The sequence below is a fragment of the Hyperolius riggenbachi genome, chromosome 8, assembly GCF_040937935.1.
Source record: "Hyperolius riggenbachi isolate aHypRig1 chromosome 8, aHypRig1.pri, whole genome shotgun sequence".
In the NCBI taxonomy this organism is placed as follows: Eukaryota; Metazoa; Chordata; class Amphibia; order Anura; family Hyperoliidae; genus Hyperolius; species Hyperolius riggenbachi.
The window spans coordinates 253,596,570-253,614,916 of NC_090653.1; the positions used below are offsets into that span (position 1 = coordinate 253,596,570).

General features: G+C 47.2%; 1 long non-coding RNA gene and 1 pseudogene across 4 annotated transcripts in view; one reads left to right on the forward strand and one right to left on the reverse strand.

Annotated features, from left to right (window-relative positions):
• LOC137527762 (uncharacterized) overlaps positions 1 to 331 on the reverse strand; it is a 205,656-nt pseudogene extending 205,325 nt beyond the window's left edge.
• A 2,898-nt stretch (positions 332 to 3,229) lies between these two features.
• Positions 3,230 to 18,347, forward strand: part of LOC137527764 (uncharacterized) — a 145,688-nt gene continuing 130,570 nt past the window's right edge. Inside the window, exons 1-2 of one of the 4 annotated variants that reach the window (XR_011023210.1) lie at positions 3,268 to 3,323; positions 4,134 to 4,187. This is a non-coding gene — a long non-coding RNA (uncharacterized lncRNA). Of the gene's footprint in view, positions 3,324 to 3,963; positions 4,188 to 18,347 lie in introns of those variants that run through there. The other 3 variants (XR_011023211.1, XR_011023208.1, XR_011023209.1) reach the window with 3 other exon arrangements.

Sequence of the window (18,347 nt, forward strand, 5' to 3'; positions counted from 1 at the left end):
TTTTCCCTGGAAGTACTCCATCAAGTGCTGTCCCTTCTCCTCTCTCTATAGCAACAGTGCATAACATCAGCCTGCACAGCACTCTGCCCATAAACTGTCACCTGAAGAATCAAGTCCTGATTCCTGCGGGCGACAGTATTCATGCATGTCTATGCACCTTATGCTTCCACTTTCAGCCTACCTGACCACTTCTGCCTTTGCTCCTAAGAACATGTCAGAGAGATGAACTGCTAAATTCACCTCCATTGTCTGATGCCTCACGAACTTTCTCTGCATCTTTACTGCTGTGCTTGTGACTAGTCCTTTCAGCTTGCAGAAATCAGAAAAAAACAACCTCGCCCAATGGGTAATAAAACTGTTAAAAACAGCTAAAATAGAAAAAAAAGAGGTGGCTTACCTCAAAAGACAACAAATTAGATAATAGAAAACAAACTTTTAATAAGCACTTGGCAAAGCGTTTCGTGAGTACTTCCTCAGGCCGAATATAGTGCCAAATAGATAAACAGCCGAACATAGAAGAGCGGCGTTCTATGTCCGGCTTTTTTTTCTGTTTGACACTATATTCGGCCTGAGGAAGTGGAGAAGTACTCACGAAACGCGTTGCCAAGTGCTTTTTAAAAGTTTGTTCATCTGGACACCCGAGTGGAGTCGGGTTTGTTCATCTCAACTCGTTTGCAATCCATTCTTGTGAGTACAACCATCCATTACATTATCCTACACATTGGTGTTACTTACTTCACCATTGGGTCTACTGTTGTCTCTGTGTTCTTTTTTCACTCCAGGGTGCTCTTTGATCACCCTACACATCCACAGTCATTTGGGAGGATTAGGAAAAAGTGTGTACACTCCCACACAAACATTTTCTGAATACAACAAAGACAAATGTGATTTTAGGACACATTGTGGGGTGCCAAAACAGAATAAAGGTCTGGTTGGTATATGTACACCAGGAAGGAGCTGGGGGCCAGCTAGGAAATAGGGTTTCCAGAGGGCCCAGCCACCAAGCATGTTGAAGCTGAAAAGCAGCAAAAAAGACCTTTTGGTTTTTACGTCTGCAAAAAAGTCTAGTGTCAGGTAGGGTATCAGCTCTGATTCATCACAAAAACAGCTGATCTATTCCACTGATGGCAGCTAAGTGCTGCCCAAGGGTGTGGAGATCCAGCATGAAACACTATCACTCAACCAATTGAAAAAAGTAAAGTGGTGCAAGCGGAGGCAGTTGCTAAAGCGCGCACCATGCGAGAACCCCAGTGGCCCAAGGCCATGGGCCCTGGTGTGCAATTTTTGAGTTTGTTCATAGCACTAAGCTGGCACAGGAGACCAGGGTTCAAATCTTGGCTCTTCCTGTTCATTAAGCAAGCACCTATTCAGTAAGGAGACCTTGGGCAATACTCCCTAACACTGCTACTGCCCATAGAGCGTGCTCTAGTGGCTGCAGCTCTGGTGCTTTGAGTCTGCCTAGGACAAATAACTATATAAATGTTCTGTGTTTGTCTATCCTCCCTGACAGCAGACTTTTCTGCAGAAGAAATACAGATCAGCTACAGGTCAACAGCCTACCGGTCTCTTTTACATGGGTGACTGAACCTCCCAGCTGTCTGTCACAAGCACCTTTGTGCGACAATTACATGCAGCCGAACGACAAATGGTGGCGTTACCAGGTGGCCAAATACCGTCTCATGTCACGTCTGCTTCCTCAAGCCCCTGTAGGCCATTAGCTCCCTCACCGTCCTCCTGGTCCGATCCGCTGTGCAGCTGTGAAGGCTTTCGTGCTGTATTGTGGGCGACAGGAGCCACCCAGGGAGACAGCGAGGGACTGAGCGGCCTCAAGGGGGCTTAAGGAAGCCCCAGGTAAGAATGGTACCTGAGTTGGCTTTCATCTCAGGTACACTTTAAAAGGAAACCTGAAGTTGATTTTTTTTAAAAAAAGCATTTCACTTACCTGGGGCCTCTGCCGGCCCCTCGCCTGCGCCGTCATGGAACGATTCTCTGGTCCCCTTTCATTATTGCCGACTTGCAAGTCGACGTCGCCTGCCACGGCCCTGGCCGCGTGTCCCTGGGAGAATCCTTCACAGTACAATAAAGCCTCGTACTGCACCTGCGCAGGGAGAGGAAGAGCAGACAAGGACGCGCTATGTCAGGTCCACACAGGCGACGTTGACTTGCAAGTTGGCGATACTGAAACTTAAGTCCCATCTACACGATACGATTATTTGTGCGATTCGATTACGATTCTATTCCAATTAAATCCGACATGTCCGATCGGGATTCAATTCAATACGATTTGCCATTGTTTTGCAAAGGCAAATCGAATCGAATCCCGATCGGACATGTCGGATTTAATTGGATAGTAAAAATATAATCGTAATCGAATCGCACAATCGTATCGTGTAGATGGGACTTAAGCCATAGCGGAGGACCGGTACCGGAGGATTATTCCGTGATGACGAGGGCACATAGCGACTGCAGGGGGCTGGCAAAAGCCTCAGGGAATTTCAGGTTTCCTTTAACTAACTGCACCTGCATACCTCCCAACATTTTGAGATGAGAAAAAGGGACACTTAAGCCACGCCCCTGCCACACCCCTGGTCACGCCCTCGCCACGCCTCTAGTCACGCATACCATAAAGATTTCATAAGAAACATGTTTTATAATTCAAACCACACTGGTCCTTTCTATACTGGTTCATTTTCCTTTATAGTAACATTTTAAAATTAGTAATATATCAATTTAAAGGTTGGGAATAAAGTTTAGAGTCAATCAAACACATTTTTAGTATAGAAATATATATATTTACATAGAAAGAGGGACAAAGTCCTGAAAGAGGGACAAATGAGGGTGAAAAAGGGACAGAGGGACAGGGCTCCCAAAAAGGGACTGTCCCTCCGAAAAAGGGACAGTTGGGAGCTATGCACCTGCGCAGAATGCTCCCAGCCAGGTTAGCGAGATTCTGGGGTGCATGTGGATGCCTGGGACCTCAGTAGTTCCCGACTGGGGCAGAGTCATGGACTTTCAGAGGCTGACAGAGGCACAAGCAAGGGGCCAAGAGGACAGCAAGGGACCTGACGGAGCACATGGGGCTGGAGGAAGCCCAAGGTAAGTGAAAATATCCTTAGCATCAGTTAATCTCATATACACAGTACTGCTGCTGCTCACCACACGGCGCTTCGATCACCAGACGGCCGCTATTTCTCTACCTGTCCTGCCCATTGTGTGTGAGGACTGGAGCCCGGAACTGTCCAGCTCTTGATTGGTTGCTGTGGTACTGCGCTGCACTTCCGGTGTACACCCCTCCATCCCCGGCGCTTCTGCACACACAGCAGGTGGGTGGGAGTCTCCTCAGGCAGCTTTCTAGTTTTCTTGGCCAAGCACTGCCTTTCTGCGTCTCCCTCTTCTTCACGTGTGAGCTAACAGGAAAGAGAAACGTCCCAGCAAAGCTCAGAGGAGAGCCTCTCGGCATACCGCTCAATCATCAATCCTCTGCCCAGCCTGTGTCTCTCCCCCCACGCTCCTCACCTTCCCTCTACCACCAACCCCCCTCCTCCCTTACACTCCTCCTCCCCCTCTCTACACTTCTCATCTCTGCTCCCCCTCTACATTCCTCACCTTCTTCCCCCTCTTTACACACCTCAACCCCCCCCCCCCCCCCCCATTCACCTTCCCTTTCTCCCACCCCTTTAAACCGCCCCCCTCCCTATACCTTTCTCACCTTCCCTCTACCCCCCTCCTCTCTCTTACACTCCCTCCCCCCCCCCCCCCCATTCACATTCACCTTTTCTCTGCCCCACACTTCTCACCCGCCCCCCCCCCCCCCATTTCCTACACTCCTCAACTCCCACTCCTCACCCCCCATTCCCCTCTACAATCCCCCCCCCCCCCCCATTTCCATAAACACACTCCTTACCCCCCTCCCCCATTCCTCACCTTCCCTTTCTCCCACCTCCCTTAAACTCCTCCCCCTCTACACTTTTCACCCCCCCACACACACACACTCCTCACCTGCTCCCCTCCCTATACCTTCCTCACCTTCCCTCTCCCTCTTAAACTCCACCCCCTCTACTCTTTTCACATCTGTCTGTCCCCTCTACACTCCTCCCCTCCTCTACTCTTCTCATCTTCTTTCTCTCCCCCAGTGATCTGGTGAGCCTTCAGGCAGCTGCCTCATTATCAGACATGCTACCAAACAGGTGAGTCTCTGATTCCCTCTGTTTCCCCACACTCTTCCTTCTGTTCTCTTACCTTTATGCTAGGCTCACAGCATCCTTCATCTTATGGCACTTTTGAGGGGAGGTGAAGCTGTTACTCTTGTGACTTGTGACATTGGTAGGTTCATATGCCAGATATGTGTATAGCTTACTGGGCAAACAATGTAGTCCTGTCCAGTACATTTTAATCTCATCCATTTTCTATTCAGCTTAAAGTGCACCTGAGACAAAACAAAAGATTCGTACTTGGGGCTTCTTCCAGGTCTGTGGGCTCTCTCAGTGTTTGTCCGTTCCACTGAAGTCAGCCCTAGAAAAGCCACCGACTGAGCCAGTGACTACTATGCATACACGTTCCTGGCCGCGCCCACCCTCCAATTGCAATCCTGTGGGTGGGAGTGTTCTGCACAAGTGCAATTACAGTCTTACCAAACTGTGCATGCGGCCCAGGAGGTGCGCAGCCAGGGCTGAGCAGTACTCAGCAGCTACCAGAGCTTACAGCGTGAGAATGGAGGGACGCTATGGGAGCCCATGGGCTACAGAGCATTGGAAGAAGCCCCAGGAAAGTATAAATCCTTTTGTTGTATTTGTCTCAGGCTTACTTAAAAGCAAACCTGAATTGAGGTAACTCACTTCAGGTTAGATACTTACCTATGCAGAGGAAGGGCTCTGGACAGCATAGAGCCTGCCCAGTCCTTCCTGCCATTCCTGCACCATCCCCGTTGAAGTTTTGCCACTGGCTGTGTTTTTTGGCCTAGTACTTGGGGGCGTGAGTACTCCTGCAGACGAGCCTGGACTCGCGCATGCGCTGTACAGATGTGTTTCTCAAGTCTGCTATTATTAGTAGGTTAAAAATGTTGGGGCTGGAGGAGGGGGGGGGGGTTGATGGTGCAGGAATTACAGGACGGACCGAGGACTGGTAATGCTCTATGGTATCCAGAGCCCTCCCTCTGCATAGGTGAGTATCGAAACTGACCTCACTTCGCGTTCACTTTGGTGGCATGGACAATATCTACAATCACGGCCGGTCTTTGACCGGAGCGGTCACTCAGGGCGCCAGCTTACAAGGGCTCTCAGTACAATGTCGCCGCTCGCCGCCGCACTCTGTCTCTCCTCACCACCGCTCTGTCTGTAATTAGAGCAGGACTACGAGAAAATGGCTGCAGATGTCCACAAATGCGTCCATCGATGGTCATTTTATTGTGGCCCTACTCTAACTACAGATGGAGCTGAGGGGTAGAGAAGCAGGGAGAGAAGAGTGACGTCAGAGCTGGAAGTCTGAAACGTGGATGTCTGGTGAGTATTTCCCCGCCCGCTGCCACTATGTGGAGGAGGGGGCGTCGAAGGGGGGGGGGACTAAGGGCAACTATACTAGCTACCTATTCTGGGGCAACTATACTATGGCAACTATACTACCTATACTGGGGGCAACTATATTGGCTACATATACTGGGCTAAATATACTAGCAAGCTATACTGCGGGCAACTATACTACCTGTACTAGGGCAACTATATTAGCTACCTATACTGGGGCAAATATACTAGCTACCTATACTGGGGAAACTATACTACCTATACTAGGGGCAACTATACTAACTACCTATACTGGAGCAAATATACTACCTCTACTGTGGCAACTATACTATGCTTGGCTAACTATACTAAAGGCACCTACACAATGACTTCCTATACAGGGGGAACCTATGCCTGGTTACCCATGCAGAGGGGACCTACACCTGACATCCTATACTGGGGGCACCTATAGCTGGCTACCTATACTAAGGGGGAACCAACACCTGGCTACTTATACTGGAGGCACCTATGCCTGGACACCTATGGGGGGAACCTACACCTAACTTCCTACACTGGGGACACCTGTGCTTGGCTACCTATATTGAGGGCACCTACACATGAAATCCTATTCTGAGGGCACCTATACCTGGCTACCTGCTTATACTGAGTCTGAGGGCGTTTTTTTGAGGGGACGGACCACGGCTATAACGCGCAGTGTAAACCGTGTGTGTGATGAAAGGGGGGGGGAGGGGCACCAAAATCAGTTTTCGCTCAGGGCGCTGTGAAGCCTAAGGCCGGCCCTGTCTACAATCCTTCCTTCCTGCAATGCTCCCTGTGCTGCAAAAAAATAATTCATCATCATGTAAAATGGATAGGGGAAACGGTTACTGTCTATTTCCATTGACTTGCACTGTGTCCGACTCCGTTGCTATCCAGTCGGCTATCCAGTCGGTTTTGTTTCAAGTCTGTAAAAAGGTTGCCTCTCTCTCTTTCTCTTCCTCTCCCTTCTTCTTAGGATTTTTTTACATTATAAAACGCAGTAAAACTGTCCTGATGGCATACTGACTTTTTTTTTAAAGTACACCTGTGAGTAAAGTACAAACCAAGGCACAGAGAAGCCTCTGGAACCTCACCACTACTCTCCGGGGCTTTCTTTTATTTTGCATTTTTATTATTATTTAGTATTTATATAGCATCAACATCTTCTGCAGCATTGTATATTATCTTGTCACTTAAACCTCTACCATACCATGGGGTTTCTGGCCCCTTAAAATGGACCTAAACTCTTGCACAGAAATGAAGGAAAACTTAGAAAAATGCGCTCTGTATGTATTTAGAGAGTTTGGCCTGTCTAATTCCTCCTCATTTCATTTGCATCTAAGCACAAGTTGCAACTTGATCTCTCCCCTGTGTCAGGTGACTGCTACGGCAGAGATGGCAGATAAGCTCATTTGGAAGCACAGGATGTTAACCCTATGTCTGCTTCCATGAAAGCAGGAAGTGGACACACTGCAGATTTATGGCAGGTTTTGTATCAGCTGTAACAAAGAAATGTTTTTTGTTTAAGGCTGCTTTCACAGTGGGACGTTACAGGAGCACGTTAGAGCAGCCTGTAACGCACCCCAACGCACAGCAATGAAAAATCAATGGGCTGTTCACAGTACCCACGTTGCGTTACGTTGTAACGCAGCACGTCTACATAACGTACTGCATGCAGTACTTTACACGCGGCTAAGCCGCGTTAGACGGTTTGCACATGCTCAGTAGGGGTTGTTTTTTTCATTTTATGGGCGGAGAGGAGGCGGGGAGAGGACGCTACGTAGCCAGGCACATGGCTACTTATTATTCACTGCACTTGCAGTGTTTACATCCTGGAGCGGCCGCGGATTGGCTGGCGGGACCACGTAACGCGGCTCTTGGTAGCGTCCTGCTCCAACACCACCAGGCGTTGCGTTAGGGGCCAGGTTATGTGCCCTATAACGTCCCCTAAACGCAACGTCCCACTGTGAAACCAGCCTAAAGGTTATTATGCTGTTGCCCATCTTTTAGAGTAGAAAGAGTAGAGAGTAGGAAGTTTAGAGTTCAGGTTCGCTTTAAGGACCAGAGACTTTTTTTCCCCTCAGATACGAGCAGTGATGAGAGCTCGATCACAGCAAAAACGCGGCAGGGTGACGATTGGGAGAAAATCACAATGCAGTCAGATCACACTAATGGAAATGGCCACTGCCATTTCCATTAGCTTTACTGTACACTGCATTGGCAATCGTTAGAGATCGCAATCAGGTCACAAAACACAGGGTAGTGAAAAAGGGCCATTTCTGCGATTGGCTTACAGTGACCATGGGATCAGGAGCCAATAAAATTGGCACCTGGCCAAGATACGGAACTCTGCTATCAGTGTGACAGCAGAACGAATGGGTTACAGCGTCGCAGCATCGGCACGGATGCTGGGAGCGGCGCGGACACTGGAAGGCGAATACAAAAGTTGATATACAGGGTTTAGATTTCTCATTAAGGTCCGTTTCCGAATTCGCATACGATTTTGCATGGATGACTATGTATGCAAATTTAACCATGGCAGTGCCTGTGTGCTTTTCCATGGTTTCTATTCGAAATCGTATGCGAATTCGCATAAAAATTCGCATACCAAAACCGCATGCTAATTTCCTATTAAATACATTGGGCTTGATTCACAAAAGAATGTTAACTGTTAGCACGGGCGTGAATGCGAATTTCCGCGCGCAATTAAATGTTTTCGCGCGCAAACGGCAATTTTCGCACTAAATCGTTATAGTTTTTCACGTGAAAATTCGCGTTTGCGTGTGAAAACGATAACGATTTTGCGTGAAAATTCTTGTTTACGCGTGAAACAATCAATTGCGCGCAAAAAATCGCGATCGCGCGCAAACTCTTTTGTGAATCAAGCCCATTGTATGTGAATCGCATAGCGGTATGCGAATTCTGATGGCTCTGCCGTGCAGATTTTTTCTGCACAGAAAAACGCTGAGAAATCCTGACAAGTGTAAACAGTCCCATCCACTTGTATTGTCTATGTGAATTTGCATGCAGGAAACGCATGCAGATTCGCTGTAGTGGAAACGGGCCCTTATGATAAAACTTGCCTCCACAAATTCCAGGATATTTATTTTCATTTTCTATAGTGTTGGAAGTGGTTGAATTTGTGAACCAGGAAGTGACAGTAATCAAAACTAGCTGGGATTCTGAAGCCTTGCACACACCTGTCATAGATATTGGACAGTAGGCACGCCTTGTCATCTGATCATCTTTACAAGAAGATGTGCAAGGCTGTCTTTTGATCTTAAACAGTACTAATATACAACTTTTGTCAGGCGTTGTTATTCGCTGGTCGGAACGTGATGATTTGATGGATTATGTTTCCAGGAATACAGGTTTTCATGACCCTTCCCCCTCAGTGTCGCAAAAGATTGGGCATGCTCATCGTATTCCTCTAATAGCATCCGTAAAAGTGGGAGGCAGGGGTCCTGCTCCCCTCCCATCCCAGCCCCCCCCCCCCCCCCCCCTCTTAAATTGGACCTGAAGTCTTGCACAGGACAGAAGTAAAACAGAGAGGAAATGCTCCCTGTATGTATGTAGTGTATGTCTAGTTCCTCCCCTCATCTGGGACTAATCACCACTGTAATTTCATCTCTCACCTGTGTCAGCTGGCTGCTTTTGTCAGATCAGCTAATTTGTAAGCACAGGATGTTAACCCTATGTCTACTTCCATGAGAGCAGGAAGTAGACACACTGCAGATTTATTGCAGGGTTTGTATCAGCTGTAACAAAGAAATGTGTTTCTTTAGGCTAGTTTCACACCAGGATGTTGCGTTTTAGGGGACGTTATGGTCGCATAACGTGCCCCTAACGCAACGCCTGGCTTTCTCTAAGGTGGACGTCAGAGTGAGCCGCGTTGTGCAGCTCACTCTGGCGTCCGTGATGCCGTGATGCGTACTCTTGTGCGCATGCAGCATCACGTGATCCCGCCAGCCAATCGCTGCACAGAGCGGCCGCTCCAGGAAGTAAACTCTGCACGTCACTGAGTGCAGTGAATATTAATTAGCCATGTGCCTGGCCGCTCTCCGCTCCTCCCCAACGTTACTGAGCATGTGCAAGCAGTCTAACGCGGCTCTGCCGCTTAGAAAGTACTGCATGCAGTACGTTGTCTGGTGGCGCAGCGTTACTATGTAACGCAACGTGGGCACTGTGAACAGCCCATTGATTTTTCATTGCTGTGTGGTGGGGTGCGTTACACGCTGCTCTAACGTGCACCTGTAACGTCCCACTGTTAAACCAGCCTTAAAGAGAATCTGTATTGTTAAAATCGCACAAAAGTAAACATACCAGTGCGTTAGGGGACATCTCCTATTACCCTCTGTCACAATTTCGCCGCTCCTCGCCGCATTAAAAGTGGTTAAAGGGATACTGTAGGGGGGGTCGGGGGAAAATGAGTTGAAGTTACCCGGGGCTTCTAATGGTCCCCCGCAGACGTCCTGTGCCCGCGCAGCCACTCCCCAATGCTCCAGCCCCGCCTCCGGTTCACTTCTGGAATTTCAGACTTTAAAGTCTGAAAACCACTGTGCCTGCGTTGCCATGTCCTCACTCCCACTGATGGCACCAGGAGCATACTGCACAGGCCCAGTATGGTCTGTGCCTGCGCCATGTGCTCCTGGTGACATCAGGGGAAGCGAGGACACGGCATCGCAGGCACAGTGGTTTTCAGACTTTAAAGTCTGAAATTCCAGAAGTGAACCGGAGGCGGGCCTGGAGCATCGGTGAGTGGCTGCGCGGGCACAGGATGTCTGCGGGGGACTATTAGAAGCCCCGGGTAACTTCAACTCATTTTCCCCCGACCCCCCTACAGTATCCCTTTAACCACTTCACCACTGAGGGGTTTTACCCCCTGAGCACCAGAGCAATTTTCACCTTTCAGCGCTCCTTCCATTCATTCGTCTATAACTTTATTATTACTTATCGCAATGAAATGAACTATATCTTGTTTTTTTCGCCACCAATTAGGCTTTCTTTAGATAGTATAAAGTGCTGCAGTAAGCCAGAACACATTAGAATAGCTTTTGGAACTTGTAGGATGATAAAAAACAGGATGCAATTTTTGTTACGGAGTCTCTTTAAAGGTTATTATGCTGTTGCGCATCTTTTAGTTCTGATTTCAGGTCCGCTTTAAGCACACTTGTAGCCTTTGGGGCAGAGAGATCTCTGTTCACTGCAGGCTCATAGCTCAGGATGGCTCACAATGGGCTCTATTCTCAAAGAGCCAAATTTTCCGCAAAATGTTACCGCTATATTCCCGCCAGCGGTAAACTCCGCATTTTTTCCACATTCACTAATATTTTCCGCATGCGGGAAAAAAAGATGCAGAAACAGCCATTATACATGCGGGAATGATGCGGTAAAAAGGTCGCATGAAAAAGTGTTTAAAAAAAAAAGTTAAAGTCCTGCAAGCACAGCCCTTAAAGGTGCGTACACACATGCGACTATAGTCGTTTGAAACGATTGTTTCCCGATCATTTCAAACGACGATCGTTTGAAAAAAAGCAGCCAACGGCCATTAAGTCTAACGACGGACGAGCTAGATTGCTCAAAACGAACTATCTAGCTTGGCGGATTTTTCCCAACGACAATCGTTTGCAAAAGTAGTACATCGTTGGAAACGGTCGTTCGTACTAGGCTTGACATGCGCATTTCACTATTTCTCCATGGAACTTTTCATTTTTATGCGCAAGCGCAATAGTTGCTTTATGTGATGTAACGTTCGTTTTAACGATCAGATCGTTACACACCTTTTAAAACTAACTTTACTTAGGTCGTTCTTTCATCAATTAAACGTTAGTTCGTCGTTCATAACGAACGATCGTTGTCGCATGTGTGTACGTAGCATTAGCCTCCACACTTCATTAAAGTCAATGGGATGCGGAATATATCACCTACTACTTGTAGGTGATAAAAAATCGGTAATTAATGTCGAAATGATGCGCCTGAACATTTTTGAGAATTGATCTTTTATTGCGGAAAATACCGACTTTTGCGCAAATTTTTCCACATGAATCCCACACTTTTACCACACTTTTTCCGCATGCGGAAAAAACATGCGGAACATTTTGAGAATTCCACCTTGACGGTATTTTGGGTGCAAACTTCCCTCATGTACTTTACCGCATGTGGGAAGTCTTTGAGAATAGAGCCCAATGCATGTCATGTGACCTGCAGGAACGCCTGGTTGCTGCACACAGCAATATTACCGGTGGTTCAGGCATCAGGCCCAATGCGTATTATGTAAATATGATATAAGGGTACTCATTTTCTTTGGTTGTTGCTGAGACAACCGATGAGGACTATCAACCTGTCCCCAATTAGGCTCACAGAGTTGGCAAGGAAATGAGCAGCGCTACTTAAAAACAGACAAGTGCCTACCTGCAAAAGAGTGCAAGCCCCACTTGTGGTAGACAGGTCATGTGTATGCTAGGTGTGTATTTTATCCCAAAATACACACCTAGCATACACATGACCTGTCTACCACAAGTGGGGCTTGCACTCTTTTGCAGGTAGGCACTTGTCTGTTTTTAAGTAGCGCTGCTCATTTCCTTGCCATGTACTAATTTAATTTGTTTTTGGTCAGCTGCTCCCACTTAACAGCCTTGTTTTTGGTGTATATGCAGAGCTTCTGTTTGGGTTCAAGGTGCGTTTGTAGTTCCTGGGGGGGGGCTCAGCGCACCTCTGATTGTAGGCCATTCAGAGGCGGCCTGGTGATAAGCTGATCCATCTTTTGCGTAAGGCTCACAGGGTTGTCTTCTCTCCAAAGAACAAAAAGGTGTTAATTGGGTTTGATAATTCAGGCTGGGTAGGCAGGAAACGCTAGCCTTGCAGAAAACGCACATAATGCAAGGTAATGATCTGCATGAAAAAACGCATATGCTTGCATTCTGCAATGTGCGCTTTTTAAAAACGCTGGTCTTGCTGCATATTTTTCTAAAACGCACATAATGAAAGTCAGTAGTGATGCAGAGGTATTGCAGTTTAGTGTGTTTTTTATGCTTTAAAAAAAAAAAAAAAAACAAGTTTGACGATGTAGTTTCGCTTCCTGTTGACTTAAAAGTGATTTGTATAAAACGCCCTAAAAAAAACATGCAAAACGTATATGCGATTTATATATGCAAGCCGCAAACGCATTCAAATGCACGCAAACTGCAAGAAAAACATGCAGGAAATTTTTCACATGCGGGAAAAAAAATGCAAACGCACGGAAAACGCACAGACGCATATGCAGCAAAACGCAACCTTTACCGCACTGCCCTAGTGTGTTCCCAGCCTCAATAATCCGGCTTTTCAGGAACATGGAGGAATGCTTTGCATATTCACTCACTGAGCAGAAGTGATGCATCGTGGGAGTCCCCTCTTGCTCATGTAAAGATGAATACCTCCTGTTTTACCTCAGTTATCTTTTCCCACTACTTGACCAAAATTTTCATGCAATCCGACGGGTGTATGGTGCGATTGCGATTTGCAACAGGGGAATAGCCTGGGCAAAAAAATTAAATTGACAGATCGCTAAAAAAAAAAATCGCATAGCATCGCAATTGTATATAATTTACCTGCGCTGCTATACTTTGTAGGAAAAATGCAGCAGGACTGATGTTTGCGATTGGGAAAAAACGCATCACTAAGAAATTTTCACGCTCCAGTTCAATCACACTTGAAACTACTTAGCTTTTTGTGATTGGCAAACAATCGGAATTGGATCACAAAATGCTGATGATGAAAAAGAGCCCTAATGTGAGTGAGCAGTGAAGTTTTTACAGATAACCTTTACATTTCTCCCTGAGAAAAATCAACTATAGCTATAAATTACTGTTTTCCAATGCTCTGTCTTTAAAGTGACACTAAGCGAAAAAAAAGTATATCATCATAAATTGGTTGTGTAGTACGGATAATTACTAGAACAATACTAACAAAGAAAATAGTGTCATATTTTTATTTTTAGATATATAGCTTTTTTTTTTATTTTTTTTTATTTTTTTATAACATTGCATCATTTTCTAATAATTGCAGTTTCCACAATACACTCAACATTTTACATGATTTCACAGAGCAGGCTAATGACCCTTTGAACTTTTCTCTGCAAAGAAGCCATAAACAAAGAAGAAACAGTGAGAGACAGTTGAGATAATAGCTTCAAAAGACAGTGCTGTCCACGACTTTATGAGGCTGGGTACACACATGGCAGGGCGTGAAAGGTCGCGTTTTCTGTCATGTGCGTTTGTGCGTTTTTATTACGTTTTCAGTACATTTGCGTTTTCTTCTCGCACATGCGGTTTTTGTGTATTTTTCATGCTTTATTTTTTTTATATGCATTTTATGCAAATCACTAGGGAGTCAACAGGAAGCGGAAATACATCAGAAAACATCAGTTTTTTTTTTTTTTTACAAAAATGTATATAAAAACGCATACAAAACGCAATACATTGCGGCACCATTGACTTGCATTATGTGCATTTTTTTAATGCGTTTTTGAAAACATGCAACAAAACCAGCTTTTTAAAAATGCGTATTAAAAACCGCATACACATGCATATTTTCATGCGTCCCATTGACTTAACATTATACGCGTTAACGCTGCGTGTTACGCAATGCTAGCATTTCTGCGTAGTGTCCTCCCTGCCTGTAGTTGCAGAGCTCAAAGAAGCTCTTTTGCAGAGATAACAACTGAAGTTTCTTAACTCTTCCTGTACTGGAAACAATATGAGACTCATATCTGTACTAATAAGGTTTTATTTCTTAGCAGTACTACACATGCAAATCATTATACCATAAGTTTATTTTCACTTCAGATTCCCTTTAAAGGGACCCTGAGTAGTGCCTTAAAAAAGAGATTTGGATTTACCTGGGGCTTCCTCCAGCCCCCCCATTGCCTACAAGGTCCCCCGACATCCTCTTCTTCCTTTCCGTGGTCCCACTGGCGGATCCGGTAATCTGGCGACTTCAGTTAAAGTTGTGCATGCACGGTTCTTGGCGCGGAGCGGCGGCGATCGGTGTGCACACGCAGCTAGTAAAGTGCTAGCTGCGTGTAGCAAAAAAAAAAAATTAGGCAAATCGGCCCAGCAGGGCCTGAGAAATCCTCCTGCGCGCGTTACCGCCAGGAAGGTTAAAGTGACCCAGAGATGAAAATAACTAAAGATTTGATACTTACCCGCGGCTTCCTCCAGCCCCATAAGCTCGTCTGAGTCCTGCGCCGTCCTCCTGCGGTCTGCTGTTCAGCCACGATCAGCCCCGGTAACAGCTCAGTCACGTCCAGTCTGGGTCTTCTGTGCATGCTTGGGAGGTACGCGTCTTAAAAAATCACAAAACGTAATCGCACCAAAATCCCTTTCCTGTTGAGTGAAAAAAATCACAGGAAAATCACTTTGCAAAACACTTTTTGCTAGCGTCTTGTGATTCCCAGTGTGAATGGGGCCTTACAGTAGAGGAGCCCAATGCTAGATGTTTATCTTCACCCGGCACAGTGATTGGCCTGATGAAGTTAGTTGTATCTCACGAAACGCGTTGCATTGTGCTTAATAAATTAATTTCTTCCTGTACCGTAAGTGATTTCTAGTCTGAGGTAAGCCACCTCAAGTTGGTTTTAACCTAACTTTTATAATCCTTGGGCGCCTCTCCACTTTGTGTTGTTCTTAGCATGCCCCTCTTTGAGGGGAGTCCTCTCCGGCCCCTTTGGTTACAGGTCCTTTTATGCAGAGTGCGACCAGTACAGGCAGCAACCTGTACCCTTTTGTAGGCGGTATCCTCCTAAGGCGCAGTTGATGGTTTCTTCTCTTGCAACCCATCTTTGTGAGTACTTACGCCTTGAAATTTACTTCCTCTCTCCATTCTTTGAACGTACTACACCATTTGGGCTCCCGGGGTCTCTGTGTGTTGTTTTTTTCCCAGGATTTCCTGCTCACTCTTGTTTACCCTGATTCTGGAGTAGTTCATCTCCTTGTGGGAGATTCTCAGTAGCTTTATTCTTTAGAAAAGAACTTCCTGGAAAGGAGCTATAGCTGCCAGCCTGCTTCCCTACTTTTTGCACATTATTTTGGCAGTTGGACTGAGCACCTGCAGTTTAGAAAGGCCTCGGTTTACAGTGGTGCGAAGTATCGGCCGATTTGTAGCTCGACTTACCACACTGCTATGCACGACCTATGCAACGTCCACAGTGTGGCGGGAGTGTTGCGGCGTAACGGGATGCAGCATCATAATCCTTTAAAGTGCACCTGAGGGGAACATCAGGCAAAAAAATTAGATACTTACCTGAGAAGAGGTAACAGAAAGATGCAAGCTAAAAAAAAAAAATCTACTTACCTGGGGCTTCCTCCAGCCCCTGGCAGCCGTCCTGGGCCCTCGCCGCAGCTCTGTTGCCAGCCGGTGGCTTGGGGTCCCCTCTGGTGCAGATGGCGACCTCGCCAGGTCGGCATCTACTACGCCTGTTTGAGAGCCGCTCTGGGTCACGCTGACGTCATCTAGAGTGTTCTGTGCAGGCGCAGAACTAGTGCGCCTGCGCAGCGCAGTACACTCCAAATTACGTCAGCGTGATTGCGAGCGGCGCGCTGACGCAGTAGAGGTCGGAATCTGCACTAGAGGGGACCCCGGGCCACCGGCTGGATGCAGAGATGCGGCGAGGGCACAGCCCAGCTGCCAGGGGCTGGAGGAAGCTCTGACCAGAGCTTATACGCCCATGTTTCTCTTTATGCAGGAGCACGTCTCCTTATGCAGGACCGCAGCCGTACTACACCTCCACATGTATGCCTGCATATGCACAGTGAGCAGGCGCACAGGCATGGCTGCACTCATGCATGAAGAGGAGCATGGACATGTACTTCAGAATGGTCCCAGGCAGTTGTGGTGGTCAGGGGGAGGATCATCCGGAGGCGTCCTTCTTCTTAGGTAAGTATCTAATTTTTTTTTTTTTTTTTTGCCTGATGTTCGCCTCGGGTTCTCTTTAAGCCTTGTACATGCATACAAGGACTGTCACCCAGCTAATCCCTCAGGCCACAGTTTAGGGCCAAGGTCATGCAGACGCACTCCTAGCGCTATGCAGGGGGAGAAGGGCCAATGGCATGGAACATGTTGGAGTGGGCAGGGTAAGTAGGACAACTGTGCTATGGTCCTGTGCTCGGCCAAGGCCTGACAAGACACAGGGGTCGGGGGGGGGGGGGGGGGAGTCGTTTTACAGACCAGATTCTTATCAGATGGCTCCGACCGGCCACCTTGGCCATGAACCAACTAACATGTGTACAAGGCTTCAGCATACAGGGCTGCTGACAGAACAATGAGTGTGAAAAGCTACCATTTCTTTACTACAAAACCCGTTTTGTCCATCATTAGAGCCACACCCCAATAACATGACATAAACACACCTACCTGTGGCTTCTGATAGACTCCTCTGGCAGCGTGACAGGTCCTCTTGTGTAGATGTGTGGTTCAGCCATGAGCGGGATATTGTGTGGAATGTGCTGAGCAGCAGACCGGCTGTGGAGTATTATCAGCGGCTGGCTGTGACAGGTCCTCTTGTGTAGCTGTGTCGTTCAGCCATGAGCGGGTTATTGTGCGGAATGTGCTGAGCAGCAGGCCGGCTGTAGAGCGTTATCAGCGGCTGGCTGTGACAGGTCCTCTTGTGTAGATGCTTGGTTCAGCCATGAGCAGGTTATTGTGCGGAATGTGCTGAGCAGCAGGCCGGCTGTAGAGCGTTATCAGCGGCTGGCTGTGACAGGTCCTCTTGTGTAGATGTTTGGTTCAGCCAAGAGCGGGTTATTGTGCGGAATGTGCTGAGCAGCAGGCCAGCTGTAGAGCGTTATCAGCAGCTGGCTGTGACAGGTCCTCTTGTGTAGATGTTTGGTTCAGCCATGAGCGGGTTATTGTGCGGAATGTGCTGAGCAGCAGACCGGCTGTAGAGCGTTATCAGCGGCTGGCTGTGACAGGTCCTCTTGTGTAGATGTTTGGTTCAGCCATGAGCGGGTTATTGTGTGGAATGTGCTGAGCAGCAGGCCGGCTGTAGAGCGTTATCAGCGGGCGGGCGGAGATAAGTGGCACATTGTGGCCTGCAGGGTGTGGTGTATCAGTAGAAGCGGGTGGAGAACCAGGGCTCGGGGTGTATAAAAGCCATCAGTTCTTCAACAGGGTGACAGGCCGCTCACTTCCTTTCTTATTTTCCATGGCGAGAAACGCTTTACACACTCAGGAGTTATCTACACAGCTTCCACACTCTTATGAGGCTTGTCTATAGGAGATAAGAACATTAATGGCATAAACTGCCATGTCCACCACAGCCTTCATGATCAATAATGACTTAATGTAAAGTAATTATAACCAATTACTAAAGCCTTTCAACTATGATTGGCCAGTCACTGACCAGATTTTTAGTACTATGAACAGATTGTGTAGGTAAGCTCTTATACTACATGGAAAGAGTAAAATTGGCAAATCATTGGCCAATCAAAATTCAATGTCTGTACCAGGCTTTACCTAGATGTGAGAACCTTCCATCCTGCCAGAGTCATTGAAGAATCAGGGCACACTTGGGCAACAAGAAAGAAGAAGCAAGCAGACCCCCACATAAAAGGCAGCATGTTACCCCACAATGTCTAAATCAGCAGTGTGTTCCCCAAACATCATCATTCGCAGTGTAATGAGGCAGCATTTCCTCCCCAAACATAATTAGGCGGAGCCCATGTTTACCTCCATCACCTGGCTCATTTCTAGGGATGGGCGGAGTGGGGCATTACCCGGGGCGCAGGGGTAGTGTGCAGCAGAAGACACTCACCTCCTGGGATCCATGCGCCACGT